The 5,960-nt window shown below is 37.7% G+C and overlaps 2 long non-coding RNA genes across 3 annotated transcripts in view; one reads left to right on the plus strand and one right to left on the minus strand.

Moving 5' to 3' along the window:
* Positions 1–84: 84 nt before the first annotated feature.
* LOC123958481 overlaps positions 85–5,960 on the minus strand; it is a 10,874-nt gene continuing 4,998 nt past the window's right edge. The window contains exons 2-4 of the long non-coding RNA XR_006822080.1: positions 2,339–2,516; positions 2,197–2,257; positions 85–839 (exon numbers count right to left, since the gene is read on the minus strand). This is a non-coding gene — a long non-coding RNA (uncharacterized LOC123958481). The remainder of the gene's footprint in view (positions 840–2,196; positions 2,258–2,338; positions 2,517–5,960) is intronic.
* The window catches only part of LOC123958482, a 23,957-nt gene continuing 22,424 nt past the window's right edge, over positions 4,428–5,960 (plus strand). Inside the window, exons 1-2 of one of the 2 annotated variants that reach the window (XR_006822081.1) lie at positions 4,428–4,451; positions 4,910–4,976. This is a non-coding gene — a long non-coding RNA (uncharacterized LOC123958482). Of the gene's footprint in view, positions 4,452–4,654; positions 4,787–4,909; positions 4,977–5,960 lie in introns of those variants that run through there. The other variant, XR_006822082.1, reaches the window with a different exon arrangement.

Consider the following 5,960-nt stretch of genomic DNA (forward strand, 5'->3'; position numbering starts at 1 on the left):
CTGTTTTTCCCCCCCCCCCCCCCCCCACACACACACACACACACACACTTCTGCTGAAACTACATCAGAAAGAGACCCAAGAACTGCAGTCATGACACATCTCTCTTTATTAAAACAATAACTGGGCTACCAGATTGCATACAGCAAATGCATTAGCCACTAGTATGTTGTCAAAAGCATTTGATATGAATACCTGGAAATTAAAAAACATTTATACACTTTATTCCTGTCAGTTACACGTTTCCCTGAGTAAATGTCACGTTTAAAGTGAAGATGTGTTCAAATACAGTCATCAATCAATGAGAAATAAAAGACACAAGATAACAGATTTATGATACAGCAGAGTATTTATAGGGAAGTTTGTAATCATCATTTGTGACTCAGGACACAGGTTCATAATCTGGCACTCTAAATGCTTAAGCATGCCAAGCTGGACTGTGTAAATTCAAAAAAGAAAATTATTTACTCTGAAAATCATATTGCCTAGAGTGATTATTTAATCAAGTTACTGTATAATTAAAAAGACAGTCCACTTAAAAAACTTGGCCACACTACTGAAAGTATGTTTCCTTGTTACTGGACAAGTTGAAATGCAGCTGAATAAAGTTTCTGAGTCAAGTAATGGTGTACGTGATGGAAGGAAAATTATTGATTTTGGATACTAGATATCCCAGATGCAAAGCTTATGAGTCGATGTCCTCTATTCACACACCAGTAGCTGAGGCTACTTTAGCTTTAAACAGTGAAGACAAGTTATGTACGTTTCAAATACTGAAGTTGAGGAGCCGGCTCTGTTGTTAACTCCCATGATGTGAGATGTATTGAATCCCTTCCATGTACTGAAAATCAAAACAATCAAGTCATAAAATGTAGCACATTCAGTACCTGCATCGTGGTATACTTACAATATTAATGACATCATGCTAACTGACAAATTTGTGCAACTGCAAAATCCTGAAAATTGCTCAGAAAACAGACGTCTCTTGTTTTGATTCTGGATTTCATATTCTTGTCTGATGTAGTATTCACTGTCCCAATGAAAACCAAATTCTCTTCTTTAGATACTGTGGCTTATACAAATCTCTTTCTATCTTTTGAAAACAATTTAATACTTTTGTGCATGGCAAGATCAATCTCATCAAATTCTGAAGCATTATGACTAATAGCTAGTTTGATCTAATGAAAAAAAAAACAGAACCAAAAAAGCAAGTTATATTCATTAGTCTTTGGAGTCCTTGTAATTGCTTTAGAGATACATTAGGGGCAGCTTTTTAGGTCCTAGTGATGAAGTCCGGGGCTGCATGAGACATAATTGCGAGGCTGAAACAGTGTTATATGTGTCCATGTCTCTAAAATAATTTCATTTTCAACAACACATCCATTTCCTTGACATCAGACCACACTGAAATCAGTGCAAATGTAAATGTGACCTAATCTATATTTCTTGAAGGCTGGTCATTCTGCCGGAGCTCCTTCTTCCTGCAGAAATCTTTCATTGAGCATTCTCTACTGTAAGTAAGTACTGGGTGTACATTAAAATACTTCCAACAAGCTGAATTCTGACAGTCCTCCCTTGTGCATAGAAAAAAAATCTATAAAGCACTAGCAACATCTCAACCAAGCAGACCAGGGGCCTCATTTATAAATGTTGCGTAGGCACAAAAGAAAGCGTATGCCACGTTCTAGGCAAACTTTGGGATTTATAAAAAACAAACTTGATGGAGAATGTGCAGTCCTCCATGGAAACTTTGACCCATACGTACGCACACAAACTGGAGAAATAAGAAATTGTGACTCAGACAGCAGAAGGATGAAACTCGAGAAACGGTTTGAAATCGATTCTATGGGGTAAAATAAATCAAAATATTACCACTCAGTATTATACTATGTAGAGTTAATTTGCAGATACAGATAAAAGCCATTCTTAAAATGAACAAGGAAACACCTGTTTGAGACTCCCTGGAGTGCGCACACACACACACACACACACACAGTCACACACAAAACATGACTTGGGATAATAAATACAAAAAGAGATATCTGTTAATCGGGAATCTTATTTGATTTGATCTGTGATCATTAAATACTTGCATGTAATGAAATATATTCTTATAAATAAGGCAGTTGTAGGACAAATTACGTTCAAACTGATGCAGTTTTCAATGCCAAAGGAAATACTTATTCTTTAATACTTACTCTATTCCCAGGCATTTGAGCCAAACACTGTTCGCCAGTGTGTGGATGTGATTTGTTGCTTCTGAAAAGACAAGGTATGAAAAAATATAACGCTATTTAGATCTGTTAATGTACCTCCTATGTCACATAAAACATGTCTTACTTCTTCTCCTTGTCATCCTCTTTAATTAAGTTGTAGGTGTCTGTTTGTGTTTGTAGGACTGCATCTACATTGCCGCTGGAGACTTGAGATGGCAGAGGTGTAGTGGAGATGCCCGGGCTGGGCACACTCAGCTCCTGCTGAGCTGTAGCACCACCCACACAGTTGGAACATGCAGCGGCTGAAAACAATAGAAAATTTGTTTTGCGTAAATAAATGTTTAAACACAACTTTAATGCATTTGATTTACCCTCTTTTCAAAAGAGGGAATACAAATTATCAGTGCGTCTTGCACATCTGTGTCGCCCTCTGTCACTACTCAGGGATTCTCATTCCTGCAAGTCGCTCATCAAGGGGGTTGAGCTTTTTGGCCTTTTGGCTTCTACTTTTATGTCGGACTACTTATTTCACAGAGGGTCTGACCTTCTGATCTAGCAGCATTCACTGCGACCGCCACATGCTGCTACTCTAATGCCTTTCTGGCATTTGTAAAGCCCACACTCCACCAAACAATATCTGGCTTCAACCTCCCCAACAAGAATTTCAGTTTCTTTTTGTGTTTCGTACGTACACAACATTTTGACATGAATCCTACACAAAGTTTTATAAATGAGTCCCCAGGAGTCTATTAAATGCAAAGCTCTATTACCATGAACCTTGATACAGACCCACTTGAAGAACTCATAGTCCCACAACAATAATGGAAAGCATGAATCAGCTCACATCAATACAGTAAATATCTCAAACACTGTAATTACAAAATAAGAGTTTAAATTACAAGATGCATGCTTTGCACAGCAAAAAGACACACTCACAGAAAGTGAAATAATCCAAATCCAAAATCCCAAAAGATGAGAAAAATGTCACAACTCAGTAATGACAGCCTAAAATTTAAGAGAAGAAATAATGTGAAACTTCATGGAGAGCTTCTGACAGGTAAGTAGATTTGTAAAACCTGTGAAATGTCTGGATCAGAGACAAAATGATCTGAATTTCCTGTTCATTTGTTCTTGTTTCAATAGAAAAATATGTGGCAATAAGGGACAAATGTTCCTCTGAATTTCAAAAATATATTCAATTAGTCCTCTCCATGTCATGAAACCGTGTGCAATGCTTTGAAGAGAGAAATATTGTGCTACTTGACAGCTTGTTTCCCAGGCTTCAAGGTATAAATGTCTTTGGGGGTTTTTTCTATTTAATTTTTTATTGTGTCAATAGTGAACAGGTACATGCCACTGACTCTTTTACACTGTAGTAATCAGTAAGTGGAGTAATCAGGTAAAATATGTCTCAATAATAAGTATCCACTTGATTAGATATACAAATGTCATCGATTCGACCCACTAAATAATTTTTGCGGTTTAGGGGTTTATTGTCTCTCCAAAAATACAATGGGCTGTAGGCATTAAAACACCCTGAACAGGTCTGGCCCAGGTCTTTTGGGGGTTCCAAGAAGAATGTGATGAATAAAAAAATAAAAATGAAAACAGCAGCTTCATTTTACGACAAATCACTCACAAAACCCTGCTTAAACCTCAATAACAGATATCCTAAGGGGTTAGGGTGCTGACCATGAACACAAAGTTGAGTCCTACCAGGGACCTCTGATGCACATCATTCCTAATCTCTCTCTCTCCCCCCTCATTTCCTGTCCTCTCCAGTGCTGACTCCAAACGGGAAGCTTCCGGTCTACAATATGAAGCGAATGCAGAAGTCCTTGAAACCTGCATTCTATTGAAAATCCAGCAGGGGGCGACTCTTCTGGTTGCAAAAAGAAGTCAGACTCCATTAGAAATAATGGAAAATGATCCTACTTCTCAGTTGAATAATTACCCCAGTAAACACTTTCCTGATGAGTTCATGGTCTCAGTCGCTAGTTTCAAGTCTTCTTCAATACAAAATGATGTTCATTTAGTAAATTACGGTCCCATTTATTTTAAAATAGACCAAAAAGCAGATTATGTTTCAGGGCGGGATTATCTATGATTGACAAGTCGTTACCATAGCGACCTGTCAATCAGGCTAGAGCCGATTCGTACCCTTGGCGCTGTGTAAATTTAACCAGCGCCGTTGAAAAAGCTTATTAGGAGTTGCCTGTTATTGCCTGCTTTCTCTGGTGAGTACATTTAGTTTTAAGACTGTTGTTCGCTAGACAAAGTTATCAGCCCAGTTAAAATGACAGTTAACGTGAGTTACAGTTGCACCTAGCTAAGCAAGCTAGCTAGCTCCGCACACGGCCGTATAGTCACTTCCGGGCACTTCCTGGTTGCAAAAACTTGACATGGCAGCGCCCTATCAGCCAAACTCGAGGCTTCAAAACGTCAGTCCACAAACCAACAGGTGACGTCGCGATGACTACGTCCATTTCTTATATACAGTCTATGGTTGACTCTGAGAAAGACATAAAATGTCCACCAAAGAAACATGTAAACCCTCTTCACAGTGTCACTGGTATGGACAGCCTTGCTTGAAAACATTGTACTGTATGTGAAAAATTTATTTTAAGACAACCCTTAAAATTATCAACATACTATGCTAATCTGATGTTCTTGCTCTGTTATCGGCCTTTTTTAGGTGAGACTGTGGGATGGTTAACAGATCTTAGTTGGAGGATCTAAGGGGCCTAATGGTACTATAGGGTGTAAGTATACTGTATGTATTGTAAGAAGGTGAAAAACCATGGAGGCAATGGATAAGACTATGCCTTTGGTGTGAGAGACCAGGGTTCAATCCACCAATGTATCCCTGAGCAAGACACTTAACCCCTAGTTGCTCCAGAGGCATACGACCTCTGACATGTATAGCAATTGTAAGTCGCTTTGGATAAAAGCATCAGCTAAATGAATAAATTTAAAACAAGTACTAAAACTTTGAATTATTTCTACATTTAAAGGAGAGCCAGTGAGAAGAATACAAAGGTTAGAGTTTTTCTGCTAGGACAAAAATCTATCAGCAGGAAAAATTGCTGACACAAAATATATGTCTTTCAAATTTCAAAATATAATGAGATGCAGTAGTCAAGTATGGAGGATATGAGCATATGAAAAATTATTCCAGGTCACATGAGCACAATAATAATAATAATAATAATAATAATAATAATCTTTATTTGTAGAGCACTTTTCAAAAACAAGTTACAAAATGCTTTAACAAGTGTAAATACAATAATACCCAAAAGACAATAATACAAAAACAATACAAGATAAAAGCATGAAAACATTGAAAAGACTAAAATACACATTTAAGATAAATATAAAATTAGTAAAATAGAATAAAATAAAAGGGATAAAATAAAGTCAAATAAGATTGGGAAAGGCTCTCCTATAAAAGTATGTTTTAAGAAGGGACTTAAAAGAGTTCACTGACTCAGCTGACCTGATTTCCTCGGGCAGGCTGTTCCAGAGCCTCGGGGCCCTGACAGCAAACGCTCTGTCCCCTTTAGTTTTCAGTCGAGACTCTGGAACAGACAACAGACCTCTGCCCGAGGATCTCAAGGTACGTGCTGGTGTGTATGGGACTAAAAGTTCAGAAATATAACAAGGCGAGAGGCCATGAAGAGCTTTAAAAGTGATCAATAGAATTTTAAAGTCAATTCTAAAACATACTGGGAGCCAGTGTAATGAAG

Source organism: Micropterus dolomieu, linkage group LG20 (genome assembly GCF_021292245.1).
Source record: "Micropterus dolomieu isolate WLL.071019.BEF.003 ecotype Adirondacks linkage group LG20, ASM2129224v1, whole genome shotgun sequence".
In the NCBI taxonomy this organism is placed as follows: domain Eukaryota; kingdom Metazoa; phylum Chordata; class Actinopteri; order Centrarchiformes; family Centrarchidae; genus Micropterus; species Micropterus dolomieu.